The sequence below is a fragment of the Acanthopagrus latus genome, unplaced genomic scaffold, assembly GCF_904848185.1.
Source record: "Acanthopagrus latus isolate v.2019 unplaced genomic scaffold, fAcaLat1.1, whole genome shotgun sequence".
Taxonomy (NCBI): domain Eukaryota; kingdom Metazoa; phylum Chordata; class Actinopteri; order Spariformes; family Sparidae; genus Acanthopagrus; species Acanthopagrus latus.
The window spans coordinates 51,743-66,839 of record NW_023504054.1 but is presented as its reverse complement, the minus strand read 5'-3'; the positions used below and the strand labels follow the sequence as shown (position 1 = coordinate 66,839).

Sequence of the window (15,097 nt, the reverse complement as noted above, 5' to 3'; positions counted from 1 at the left end):
TTTTCACCATTTTTGGCAAACATTCTGCCTCCCAGTGAAAGAATCAGGGTGCCAGATTTCACTACTTGGGTTATTGTGTCGTATGTCATCTGTTCAAGGACTTCTTTAAATCCACTGGAAACTGAAGCATCCATGGGCAACATCAGGGAGCAGGATGTCTGGAGTCTTCTGTTCATTAGACCATCCTCTTTCACTTGTAGTTTGCACAGCTTTAGATGTCTCCAGAGACATACGTCTATGAAACATCACACCATGGACGTAATATGTCCCAACTTTGGGGCCTTTTCTACAGCCGCCCCCAAATGTATGTCATACATTCGCTCATCACTAAAGGCCATAAAGTCTGGATGAGATGAGATCGTAGGAGGGGATTTATCCTCATCATCTCCAGACAGAAGGGCAGGGAGGACATAGGTGGCTGCATGTGCATGTGCACCTCACACTATGGCGAAGTTTAACCCGCTGGAAAACTTCAACTGCGAGCGGCCTGACGACTGCCCGTGTGGAGACAGATTCTCTCGGACCAGGCTCGCAGCTAAGCTAAGTAATGAAGACGGCGAAGTCCAGGTTAGCACAATAATATACGCCATGGGCTACGAAGCTGAGAATATTTTCAAATCTTTCACCTTTGTCAACGATGAGAGGGACGATGACTACGACACAGTTCTCGCTAAATTCGATGCATATTTTGTACCGAAGAAGAACACTATCCACGAGAGAGCGTGTTTCAGAGAGTACAGAAGCCGGGCGAGATGGCTGAGTCATTCATCAGAACTCTCTATGAACTGAAGGAGAACTGTGACTTTGGAGAGACAAAGAGCAAGCACATAAGAGACAGACTGGTCCTCGGCATCCGCAACAAAGAGCTGTCGAGGAAACTGCAGCTCACGTCAGACCTCACCTTGGAGACTGCGGTACAGATGGTTCGCCAAACGGAGGACGTCGCGCAGCAGATAAGTCAGCAGGAGCAACAGACTACTCTCAACGTGCAGGAGGTGTCACACCGGCGTCCAGCGAGGAGAGGTGGGCGACAGCACGCGAGGAAAAGAAAGGGCGGACCAGAACAAGCCCGCTCAGAGAACTCGAGGTGCCGCAGGTGTGGAAAAGAGAGACACAAAATCCCAGCAAAGTGCCCAGTAGTGGAGTGTAGAAAGTGCGGGAAAAAGGGCCACTGGGAGAGGAAATGCTTCTCCAAGTCAGTAAGAGAGGTTAGTGTCAGGTTGAAACACCTAAAACATTCGTAAAAACAAAGACTAGACAGAGAAAGAACGACAATCAGACTTTACTTGCAAGGAGAACAGAGTGTGCGCACTGCTTCACGCTCCAAACTGCTCTGCTGCACTCCCTGTTCTCCTATCTTTTATTTCCTTAGGGTGGTTACAGAAAGGTCATGGTGGTTAACTCTTGCACAACTTTATTTTTCTCAGCACATGCATCTGCTAATATTGTCTTCCTCTTTCAAAGTAAGACATAGTCAAGGTTTCTCTTATCTGGTTATGAAGCAGCTGCACAGGGGGTTCGTGGCCTCGCTATAGTAGCAAGTGTGTGATTTCTCTATGCAGACAAGAAGCTGACTCAGCAACAGTTACTCTTTGCAAAACATTCGATAAGCGAGTGATAATATATACAGTGATTCCAACAGTTAGTTACTGTGAAGATGGGGAGGAAAGTTTTTATCGTGGGGCAGTGAGTAAAGTAAATCAGGGCAGTGCTGAGTTCAGAATTGATACAGCAGCAGATGTTACTGGAATGAACCTAAATACATTCAGGATGCTCAAGCCAAAACAAAAACTAGTCCGTAGTAGTGGACCCTTAGACAGCCCCGGAAGCACATTAAACATTGTGGGATAGTTCACAGCAAGTACCCTGCATAAACAGAAAAGGTATATCAGCATATATGTAGCACAAGGGCATACAGTTAGCAACCTACTAGGTAGAGAGACGGCTGTAGAGATGGGGTTAGTGAAAAGAGTACAGCGGGTTAAACAAACAGAGCACCTGGGGATTCTTAAAACAGAACCAGTTAAGATCCACTTGATCACGTTCTAGTGGTGCCGGTAATGAAACCAACAGGTGCAGTGAGAATCTGTGTAGGGCTCGAAAAGCTAAATGAGAACATCAAAAGAGAGCGATATCAGCTGCCCACAACAGAAGAGACTCTGGCTAAGCTGTCAGGCTCTACAGTTTTCACATCTTTAGATGCAGCCTCAGGCTTTTGGCAGATCCTGCTGCATGAGGACAGCAGCACACTAACTACCTTCATCACACCCTTTGGGAGGTACTGTTTTAAGCGGTGAATTCACCCGCCAGCATGCAAATTCATCCGCATTTGGCGGGTGGCGGGTGCTAACTTCCATCCCTGATACACATACTGAGAGAAGAAATGTAAATGTTTTCACTGCCTACAGCAATGTACAAGCTTCTTTTTGCACCATAACTGTAAAAGGCAGACGTTTTTGATTGTCCTAATTCCTTGAGTAAGTAATGCAAGTGAACAAATAATGGATATAATAACATATCATAATGGACATGTTCTCTTCAAGTACACATGGTATCTAAATGTGAGTTAAGACATATAACTTCACAAACTGTGCTGTCATTCTGTAGCTAAAGCCCTGCTGAAACTGAGTGTGTGATGGAAATGTTGTACTTTAAACAGAGATGTGAACTGAAGTCTTACACAGGAATGTTCAATGTAGCTGTTTAACCATGACCTATAAATCTGTGACCTCGTTTTAGGCTGTTTTATTACCTGTGTCTGGTATTGAGTGACCCACTGGATCTTATCACTTACCTTCTCTGTGAAGTATTCCTTTAAGTGCAGGTCATAAATTAGGAACTATTGTAGTGAAAAACACACCCACTAGAGAGGGATAAATACCATGCTTTTCTCTTCACATATGGAGTCTTCACTTTGTAATCAGACCTGCGTGTTGCTCTGTGAATGCTCCTTCTTGTACAAGATCTAAACCTTGTTTGAACCCTTGAGCTGTTCTCGATCTCCTTCCTCCAGTTCTATATTATTGCAGAATTATTTTAACAGGGTGTTTTGCCAACGATAGACCATTCACAGTGAAACTCTGCCAAACACTGGATGGGCTAACAAATTGTAACTGTGTTAATCTGAAAACATTAAATGCTGCAATTAACTATCCAGTATAAGGCAGTGTAATGAAGTTTAATGAACCTGGGCTTTGAAGGAATAAGAGATGGGACTGACAAATGATCTTATTAACAGATGGTCATGTTAAGAGAGGAGGAGCAATAGAGAACAAATCAAAAAATGAGCAATATCTGATTTCCTTATACTTTTCTCTTCTATCAGCAGGACGCAGAGTGTGGGGTGAAAACTGAGGCGGGGCTTCCATTGTGGCACCTGTAATCTAGTTGTCCACCCCGTGTGCCCCCCAGTGGTCACTGACTCAGGGTATTGTCAATCATTGCACTAAAGCTATTTACCGACGCTGCATGCTAAAACGGAAGCAAAGCCGAAACCTTGTGTGACTAGACTGTGTTAAGAACTCATGAATGTGTTTATTTTGGAAAAAAGACCAAGGAGGTGGCTCCTTGGCTGCACTAATGAACTTGTGTAACTTCACCAGTCACAGGCTTTTTTGCAACGTGATGCTCCTAGGTGCACAGAGGGAAGGTAAGAACAGAACTCTATAGGTTCTTTATGTTTTGCCAACTTCTGTTCCATTTGGGTCTAATTTGGTTCAATTTGCATGGGAAACTGTTCTTGTGTGTTTCACTTTAGTTAGCTCTCCATCTGGATAAATGTAAACATCTCTCACCATTTCAGTAATGTTAGCAATTAGCATCCGTTGTATGTATCATATCACTGTTGCCACTGTGATGTTGGTACAGGAGATGACAGAGTCAAGTTCAATCCTTAATTAACCTGGTGAGTCCACCTTGAGGCGGGACTTCCAGCGTCTACAGCAGGAGAACAAAGAGTGCTCGGAAGCTCACAGAGGCCTGTTGAACCCCAAGGCAAGATTCCTCAGAAGACAGTGTCAATTGCCACAGCTCTCAGCACCAACCTGTCCTCAGGCATAAGGCATCCAGTAAGAGCCAGCAATCCAAGTCTCAGCCGCAATGATCGCTGGGAGAGAGGAGACAGTATGAGCATCACCCAGACTGGCTCTCTAGAGAGGCATCGCATCATCAGTTCCTCCAAAATGGATTCATCTATTCTATCCCATGATAGCTGTCATAAGCCAGGGCAGTCTCGCACATCTTCACACCCTGCTGACCATGGCCTATTTGCCAAAGAGCGTGCTGAGGAGCAGCCAAGGCCCCCAGTCAAGGCAAATGATTACTCCTCCTCTTCAGAGAGCAGCGAGAGCAGTGAGGAGAGCAAGAGTGGCGAGGGAGCAGAGGAAGAAGAAAGCCCCACAGATGGCCACAAGGATGCAGACACTGACTCGGACACACCATGGTGGTTCATGAAGATGAATTCGAAGGGGGAGAGGCAGAACAAGGTGGAGGCTATGGGGATCAGACCATGCTGGTGCAGAGGACCCCAGAGAAGAGGAGCCATAATGGGTACACTAATTTGCCAGATGTGGTTCAGCCCTCCCACTCCCCCACTGATTCAGCCACTCAGTCCTCCCCTGAAAGGACTCTGTCTATGATAATCAGTCCAGAGGTTTCGTTAAAGCATCTGGAAAGTCTTCCTTCACCATCTTTGTGGATCTGGGCATGTACCAGTCACCAGGAAGCACAGGGGATAACATGTCCATCACTGGCTCCAAGTTTGAACAGCTGAAGATGGAGGTGAGAAAAAGATCCATGGTGAATATCAATCCCACCAACACACGCCCTCCCAATGATAGACCTGAGATCTGTAAGTACAAGAAGAGGTTCAACTCTGAGATCCTGTGTGCTACGCTCTGGGGTGTGAACCTGTTGGTGGGCACAGAGAACAGTTTGAAGCTGCTGGACCGCAGTGGTCAGGGCAAGGTTTACCCCCTCATTGACTCTCTATGGTTCCAACAGATGGACGTCCTAGAGGCCCTCAACCTGCTCATCACCATATCAGGCAAGAAAAACAAAGTGCATGTCTACTACCTGGCCTGGCTGAGGAGTAAGATCCTCCACAATGTCCCCAAGGTGGAGAAAAGGCAAGGCTGGACCACTGTTGGGGAGATGGAGGCTGTGTGTACTACAAAGTTGTGAAATATGAGAGGATAACGTTCCTAGTGATTGCTTTGAAGAATGCAGTGGAGGTGTGCGCTTGGGCGCCTAAGCCTTATCACAAATTCATGACCTTCAAGTTTTTGCAGAACTGCCACACAGGTCTGTGCTTGTGACCTGGCAGTGGAGGAGGGTCCGAGGTTAAAGGTCATCTACGGCTCTTGTGCTGGCTTCCATGCCATCGATGTGGACTCTGGAAACAACTATGACATTTATATCACCGTTCATATCCAGAGCCATGTGACACCGCACACAATTGTGTTCCTGCACAGCTCAGATGGCATGGAGATGCTGCTGTGCTACAAGGACGAGGGCGTCTATGTCAATACCTACGGACTTATCATCAAGGATGTGGTCCTACAGTGGGGTGAGATGCCCACATCTGTCGCTCATGTCTGCTCAAATTAGATCATGGGATGGGGCGAAAAGGCCATTGAGATCCGTTCTGTAGAGACCGACCACCTGGATGGTGTCTTCATGCACAAAAGAGCTCAGAGGCTGAAGTTCCTTTGTGAGAGAAATGACAAGGTGTTCTTTGCCTCAGTTCAGTCCGGAGGCAGCAGCCAGGTGTACTTCATGACCTTCATGAACTAGTGAAGCAACAGCTGCTCTGGTCAGTGTGTGGAACCCTGCACGGTTTGGAGAACAAAGTGCATCTGAAATTCTAACAAAAAGCATGCACACAAATGTGAACAGCTCTTATCTTTCTCTCCAGCTCCCCCCTTACTCACACAAACACTCATAGACAAACAGACACATACACAAACAATGTCTAGAGCCATTCCAGCCTGCACTCCTTAGAGATACAGTTTCTACTGAGGCCCCTCTGATAACATTCCCCCCTGAATCATCATGAAAAATCACTGATGAGCTTCACATGTTAATACTATCTCTTAATTTGTACTGTAAATATCCTTGTGGTGATTTACTTTACTTGGTGGACCTGTGTTCACTTGTGACTATTTAGTTCTTAATTGTGAAGTATGTTAAAAACATTCCGTGATGGTTCAACAGTAGGTTTTGAAGAAGGCATTATTTACCAATACTGTATGTTGAAATGAAGCTGTAAATAGGTAGCACCTTACACCTACAAGTGAATCATTTGCAGGCCTCTTATATAGCCTCCATTCAGCATGTTGCTGACGAGGACGTCAAGTAAGGAAATGCTGGAACGTCCATAGGCAGTGGCTTGCAAACCCCCTTATTGTTTTTTTGATCGGAGGTTAAAAGGAAGGATTTAGTGCAGAAAAACATTACAAAAGGATGCAGAAGTCAGGACAAAGTAGCTTGTTTAACTATTTTTTGTTATCTAGACAGTAACCTGTAGTCTTGCTTTTTGTCAACTTTTCCCAACGTGAATGGCAAATGATGTTGAAACTCTTAATCATGGCAAGTGAATGCTTAAAAAGTGTGTGTGACAAAGAGAGAGAGAGAGAGAGAAGTTAGGTTTATAATTATAGTTTATAATTATCGTTCTATGTTAATTCTACCTGTTTTATTAACATATCATCATCATATCATCATAAACTCATTCGCAGGATGCACCTCTAGGCAGCCTTTTGATTTTAATCATTTGTGATGGGCCTGTTTGTCTTGATTTATGTATGTCAAATTCTGTATAACGATGTCGGAAAATGACGAGACCTTTGTTGAGAGAGAGAGAGCACATCGGCTGCCAACACATCTGCTAGCAGCACATCTGTTTCCAGCACTAAGACTGTATCTGACTGTCCATCCACACTTGACACCCAGCAGAGGCTGGATAGTACAAACACTCCCACTGGCCCAGTTGAGTTTTTAATTTTGTTCTTTACATTTTTTTGTTGTTGTGTTTTGCTTTTTTGGAAATGTCATAATTTCCTTTGGACAAATTAAAAGTGATTGAGTTACATGCTATGAGGAAGTGTATGCCATATGATTGATCTTAATCTGTGAGAAGTTGAGATAATGGCAAACATGGTGTTTTACAGGAGGGCTAATGTTACGTTAGCTCTGTAAGGGAGCGGATGCTCTGTAACTTTGCAAGGGTACATCACAGAGGGTTACGGCCTTTGACATGATTCTGGTGTCAGAGTGTCAGAGCCAAAAGTTGTTATGCCAGAAAGTGTTCAGGAGCATTTTTCTTGCCATTTGGAGTTGATTGGGGTTCATTTTTTTAATCTATTTTTGTTGAAAGTGAAACTGTCAGGTCCAAAATCACGTAGTAGAGGATGAACCTTACGAACCTTACGTAACCTCCGTATGGTGTGCCTTTTTCCTGCGACGTAAGGGAGCAGAGTTACAGCCAATCGAATGAGTGCAAAATTTGTGCATTGGTAAATTTGACCAAGTGTCAGAAGCCAAATTCTTTATCCAGAAAGTGTTTCTAGTCATTTGGAGTGGATTTGGGGAAGAAATTTATATATTATTTAGGGGGGGAAATTCATCAAGTGCGCAAAAATAAAATGCCAGCAAACGCAACAAGTCACATTTTCATCATGAGGACAGCTCAGGTGTAACACCATGCAGCAACACAAACACAAACAACAATGGACGGAGGAGAGATATGCATGTTTTCTAGCTGGAAATATGGTCATTATTTTGAGTTTGTGTCAGCTGAAGATGAGAATATTAAGGGTCATTGTACACTCTGTGCTGGCGACAAAGTACTATCAAGCTTCAAAAACAAATCTGAAGTTGCAACATGACGGAATGTAACTAATTAAGTAACTTGTTATCTAACTTTCGTTACTTTTAAAAACAAGTAACTGAGTTACTTTTAAAAGAGTACTCAGTAATCAGATTACTTTTTCAAGGTAACTGGGGCACCATTGACTGTGACAACAGGAAAATGACCGACATAGGGCCGTTTTTTTTCGTATTCATGGTGTAGCCACTTTAAAAAACCCTCAACATTTCTATTTATTTCAAAATAAAAACCTTAATTGGAAAACAAAGTTATTTACAGTTTTTCAGTAGTGAGCTTGTGTGAATCTGATTTGCCCTCTACAGTGTGGTAGGGTGAGGGGGAGGGGACTCAACCTTGCCCCATATGGTTTGAGAGAAATGGATACATGGATTGTGCGTGTGTGTGTGTATGTGTGTGAGAGAGAAATATCACATTTGGTTAAAAATTAAAAACAATATAATCCACTGAGAAAACGTTTCTTTATGTGCAATTTATATTCCCCCAGTAGAATCTCCATATTTCAAGGAGGAGATTTTCTCCACCATAGAAGAAGCGATCAGTCATTTCCAGGCCCAGGCATCTGTGCTGATCACTGGAGATTTAAACGCCAGAAATGGCAAGGAGCTAGACTTTACTAGTACTGAGGGTGACAGTTACATCACTGGAACTAACCTTGACTTCCCTATCCTTCCCAACAGGAATAATTATGACAAAACACAAGCAGGAGTGGAAAACAAGTCTTACAGGTTTGCAGAGAGCTGGGTCTGTACATTGTCAATGGAAGGCTGCGAGGGGACTCCTTTAGACGGTATACGTATTGTTCAAACCTCGGCAGCAGCACTGTTGATTATGCTGTAACAGATTTAGACCAAACCTCTTTGAGAGCCTTCACAGTGAAAGAACAAACACCTCTATCAGATCACTCTCAGATCACTTTGTGTCTGAAAAGACCAGACACAGGTAACACATGTTCTCAGCCATGTAAACTGTACAAAATAAAGAAGCGATACAGATGGTACCAGGACGCAATGGTCAGTGAAGAAATCCAGTCTCTTCTAGACTCCTTCTTGGTCCAGAGCTACCCTCAGAATGCAGAAGGCATAGAGCTGTGTCTGGTAAACATTAACCACATATTTGATCATTTGGCCTCATTATCAAACTTAAAATGCAAAACAAAACAACAAAAGACAATGAACAGGGAGAGGGGGTTTGATTCAGACTGCAAAAACATTAAGAAGACATTAAGAAAAGTCTCAAATCTAAAACGCAGGAATCCAGACAGCCAGGAGCTCCGCTGTAGTTACTGTGAGACTCTAAAACAGTATAAAAACACACTGAGAACAAAAAAAGAACAATATCTACAAAACCAATTACAACTAACTGAAGCGTCTCTAGGGTCAAATCAATTCTGGGAAAATTGGAACTTCTTTACCAAGAAACAGTTCATCAAACAGCCCATTCAAAATGGAGATACATGGAAAAATCATTTTGAAGATCTCTATAGAAAACAACCAAGGAATCAAGCTCAAGAGCAGAATTCAGAAAAACTGAATGATCCTGAAAGAGTCATTAAAAATTATTAAACCCCACTGGATTACCGGATCACAGAATTAGAACTGAAGGACAAATTCAAGATTCTGCAGCCCAAAAAAGCATGCGGTCATTTCCCTGAAAGCTGGAGTGGAGAGCTGATCACACCCATCTTTAAGAATGGAGACAAATTCGATCCCAACAACTACAGAGGCATCTGTGTAAGTAGTAACCTGGGGAAGTTATTTGGCAGTATTCTAAATTCAAGAATTTTAGACTTCCTCACCGAGCACATTGTCTTAAGCAAAAGTCAGATTGGATTTCTTCCAAACTGTAGAACAGCTGACCACATTTTCACCCTACAGACACTAATTGATAAATGTGTAATTAAAAATAAAGAGACAATTCATGCATGCTTTGTTGATTTCCATAAAGCTTTTGATTCAGTCTGGCAAATAGAAATTACATTTTAAACTAATAGAAAGTGGTATGGGGGGAAGACTTTTGATGCAATTAAATGAATATATGAAAAAAACAAAAAGGCTGTCAAAATTAGAAATAAACACACAGACTTCTTCCTACAGGGTAGAGGGGTGAAGCAAGGCTGCAACCTCAGCCCCACCCTCTTCGACATTTATATTAATGAACTGGCACTGTTATTAGAACAATCACCAGCACACGGTCTCACTCTGCAAGACACAGAAATCCAGTGTCTGTTTTATGCAGATGACCTGGTCATACTGTCTCCTACTAAGGAAGATCTTCAGCAGAACCTGGACCTTCTCCATCAGTACTGTCAGAACTGGCCCCTGACGGTTAACATGAAGAAGACCAAAATTTAAAAAAAGGGCTTTCTATGACATCAAGCATTCAGTTCAAATCCATATTCCAATTAGGACATGGCTCAAAATATTTAAATCAGCTATAGAACTGATTGTGTCATATGGCAGTGAGGTATGGGGCTCCTTAGAACAACATGATCGGGCAAAATGGGACACAAATCCAATTGAAACCCTGCATGCAGAGTTCTACAAAGTATCCTCGGGTACAAAGAAAAACCCCAAACTCTGCAGGGCTGAAGCAGGCCAATATCCTTTACTTCTAAATATTTAAAAAATGTCTATTAAATTCTGGAGCCATGTAGGAACACAAGCCCTTTCGTCTCTGCATCTAACGGAGGCTGGTGTCTGTCATTAATTAGCCTTTCACCATCTCTAAGCTGAATGTTTCCAGAAAGGCGCCTCGCAGACCCTTTCCCTCTCCACTGAGCAGGAGGATGATATTTTTCTTGCTATAACCACATCATCTGAGACTTTCTTTTAGTAATCCTCACTGCAGACTGGCGATACTCTATTTCATAGTTATAGGCCATCAATATGAGCACCAGCTAGTTTGGGAAGCTGACTTTAGCCCAAGGAAAGCCAACAGGGGTTTGTGGTCAGTAATGAGAGTAAACTTTCTCCCATAGAGATATTTGTGAAACTTCAAAAATCCAATAATAATAGACAGGGCTTCCTTCTCTATTTGAGCGTATTTGCTTTCTGCCTCGGTTAATGTACAGGATGCAAATGCTATTGGCTTTTCTTCTCCATTCTCCATCACATGGGAGATGACAGCACCAACACCATAAGGCAGAGCATCACAGGCTATTTTCAAAGGTTTTTTAGTGTCATAATGAACCACTAGGGTGCTCTGTAGTAGTTGATCTTTTGCACTTATGAACGCAGCCTCACAATCTGTTGTCCACTTCCAAACACTTTCTTGTTTCAGTAGCTCATGCAAAGCTTGAAGCTGCATGGACAGATTTTTCATAAACCTGCCATAATAGTTTAGTAGTCCCAGGAGGGAATGTAACTCTGTGAAATTGGTGGGACTCGTTGTGTTTACAATCAATTTAATTTTCTCTTCTGTGGGATGGAGCCCTTCACTATCCACAGTATGTCCCAAATATTCTACATTGTCTGTCATGAACTTACATTTTGATCGCTTGACCCTCACATTGTACTTTTCCAGACGACTTAACACTTCCTCCAGGTTACACAGATGTTCTTCTCTGAAGTTTTGCAGTCGGCTGTTTCCCCAGGTTGCTGCCGACACATATGCCTCTATAACTGTTTGGATCATATTTGTTCCCACATTTTTAAAGATTGGAGTGATAAGCCCTTGGCTCCAGGTGTCCTCTGACAGCAGCTCCATGGCATGTTGGCTGGTTGGGCACCAGAGTTTGGCCACTTGGTTGGGGAAAAGTTTCTTTTCAGTTAAGAACTTTCCATTGGAGAGTCGATGAGGATGACAATGTCTGGCCGCTGTGCCAGTCTGGATTGACAGGTGGAGTTGACCAGTGGGCTGGGAGGTGTCTGGTGTGGTGTTGGTCTGTGGATTGGAGGGGAGCTGCTGAGTGGAGTCTCTCTGTCTAGGTGTCTCTGGGTGGATGGAGCCTCTCTGTCCTGGTGTCTCTGGGTGGATGGAGCCTCTCTGTCCAGGTGTCTCTGGATGGGGAGCTCTCTCTGTGGTGGATGGATGGAGCCTCTCTGTCCAGGTGTCTCTGAGTGGATGGAGCCTCTCTGTCCAGGTGTCTCTGGGTGGATGGATCTCTGTGCTCTTCTTCTGTCTGGTGGATGGAGCCTCTCTGTCCAGGTGTCTCTGGGTGGATGGAGCCTCTCTGCCGGGTGTCTCTGGGTGGATGGAGCCTCTCTGTCCAGGTGTCTCTGGGTGGATGGAGCCTCTCTGTCCGGGTGTCTCTGGGTGGATGGAGCCTCTCTGTCCAGGTGTCTCTGGTGGATGGAGCCTCTCTGTCCAGGTGTCTCTGGGTGGATGGAGCCTCTCTGTCCTGGTGTCTTTGAGTGGGGCTCCCAGGGTCCTGATTGTGGTCTTGGTGTGAGACCTGTTGTCCTGTCAGGTCCGGGGTGACTCTGTCTGTCTCATGGAGCTTCTGTGACAGAGAGGCCAGCTCTCTCTTGTGGCTCTCTCTCTCCTCTCTCAGCTCCTTCACCTCCTCTGTCAGGGCGCACAGCACTGCTACGTGGTTCTCCTGGTGCTGCTGCAGCTCTCTGATCTCAGTCCTCAGGGTGCTCAGCTCGGTCTGGTCCTGGTCTCTGTCCTGCCTCAGTCTTCTCAGTTCTGTGCTGAGGTTGCAGGCCACCTCTCTCTAGCTCACTGAACTTCACCTGCATGTCGGTGATGATGGAGGTCAGCTGGGGGTGCTGGGCCTGTTCAGAGCTGGGGACTCACTCTTTGGTCAGCAGGATGGCAGGTGGGGGTGCAGGTGGTGTCTGTGTCTGGTGGGGTATGGTTGTCTTCGGGGGGGCTCTTCTCCCGCTGAGTTCTGTCCCTTTATAAGGGAGAAGTAGGGCCCTATAAAATCTGTTTTATTTTTTCCTAAATTCCATTTTATTTTTTCCCAAATTCCGATTTTTTCCATTTCAATTTTTGGGAATCACATTTTATTTTTTTTTTTACCTTTTACATCATTACTTATACTACCAAAAACAGTGTGTTTTTAATGTAAATGACTAAAATGCCACAAAAATTCAATAGAAATTACCTTACAATTAATTGAGGTGGCAAACATATTTCCCTACAACACTGTCACCGTATAGTCATAGTAAAGCTGCATCAAAAACATTTTGACCTTCATTAAGTCTTCATACAGTAGTATATTTTGTGTTTTTATGGGTTTCATCGAAATGAAAACATGGTCAGCTCTCTGGCAGATCCAGAAAATGTTTGCCAAACCAAAATTGTTCCTGAAAATTTAAGTTGTAAGTATTTAAAAAATAATAGCAAAGATGACGAACAAAATGAGAAATTATACTTGTGACCGTTACGTCAATAACATACTAACCAGGTAGTAGTGAAAACACCAACCCTCCCCCTGTCCTCTGAGCTCCCAGTCCAGGCAGAGTCAGCTAAGAGGGCTGTGGCTAACGGGGCTAGCTAGCTAACAGCTACTGTTAGCAGCAGTTAACAGTCCCACAGTATCATATGCCGATAATATGAAACGGACAGGTGGCTAACTCTGACGCATTACACCTTTAATTATGATTTCTCAGGTCTGCTTCTTTGCAAAACAACAGTTCACCTGACATGTAAAAGTCGTTCGGGAACTGCTCGGCTCTGTACTGAGGGGTAAATGTCAAGTTTCTCAGTTTTTTCGCCGATGAAGCCGGAGCTGTGGGCAGCCGCTTCGCCATGCTTACATTGTGTTGATGGGGGAGGGGCTCAGTTTGTAGGGAGGGGGTTGGCAGCGACTTGTTGTGCCACCCAGATTTGCTAGGGGTAGTGGGTCCTTATAGCAGAGTGCCATGCTAGTGGCTGCTCTGTGAACTTGGGGTTTCTACAAGAAACACACAGTGATGTAATGAATGAAATTGATTGGGGCTTATGGTGGGGAGAGCAACAAGTCCTTAGCCATGGGACAAGTGTTAGTGCAGGAGTTACTATTTTGTTATGGAATATACATCTTATTCAACAGCTAACACAGAGAGCTGTGCAAAGGCTAGAAGAAGAAATAAGTGATCTGGAAAATCTTGCCGTCTCACAAACTGATCAGCACAATAACAATGTCTTACTCTCAACAACGACAAGAACTAAATTATTTCATGCAAGAGAGAGCTAAAGGAGCTCTAGTTTGAGCCCGTTTTACTAAACTCCATGACATGGATGCATCAACCACCGTCTCCTTGGTGCAAGGAAACAAATGGTGTGTCTTTGTCTCCCTGACGGAAAGGTGACCACAGAGTCAGCAGAGATGAGGAAACATGCAGTGGATTTTTATACGGACTTGTTCAGGGCGGAGAGCTGTGATGTGGATGCTGCTGGGGAGCTTCTACAGGGGCTTCCTAAGCTGAGTCCAGAGGAATCAGGATGCTTTAAGTTTGGACCCTAACACTGGATGAAACTGAATGCTGCCTGTGACCTCAGATGGCATCAGGCAAGGCTCCTGGAATTTTTTTTTAAAACATTTCTGGAGAGTTTTTGGACATGACCTATTTGGACATTTTTAAAGAGAGTTTTAAAAAAGCGACACTTCCAGCTTCCTGTAGGCTAGCAGTTTTCTCTCTGCTGCCTAAGAAGGGAGACTTTGCCCTTCTAAAAAAACTGGAGACCAGTGGCTCTTTTATGCACAGACTATAAAATTCTATAAAGTTTTATCAAATAGACTGAAACTGAAATGTTGATTGGCGCTGATCAATCATACTGTCTTCCAGATAGGTCTTATGCTGGATAATTTATTCCTGATGAGAGATGTATTATGATATTTGTTAGTTATACGACATCAATGTTGGTATCATATCCTATGACCATGTTGATCATGCTTTTCTTTTTTCTACATTGCAGGCTTTTGGTGTTGGGAGGGCTTCATGTCCTGGTTAAGCTTTCTGTATAGTGGTGCTTGTTGTGTGCTAAAGGTGGGAGGATGGCTGAGCTGCCTGTGCCAGTGAGGAGAGGGATCAGGCAAGGATGCCCCATCTCAGGGCAAGCTTTATAGTTTGCTATTTGAAACCTATTCTCTGCAGATTGAGGAGCAAGCTGAGGGGGTCTCTCTCTGTCAGAGCTGGTTCAAAGCCCTCCTGTTGTTGTATCACATATGCAGATGATATAAATGTGTTTGTCAAGGACCAGGGAGATGTCCAAGCAATTGAACGAAAGCCTGGCTTTGTATGCAAAAGCTTCTTCAGCCAGGGTTAACTGGGGAAA

At 43.9% G+C, this 15,097-nt stretch overlaps 1 pseudogene; it reads left to right on the top strand.

Annotated features, from left to right (window-relative positions):
* The first annotated feature begins 444 nt into the window (after positions 1-444).
* On the top strand, positions 445-11,972 carry LOC119015877 (annotated as a pseudogene).
* The last annotated feature ends 3,125 nt before the right edge of the window (positions 11,973-15,097 follow it).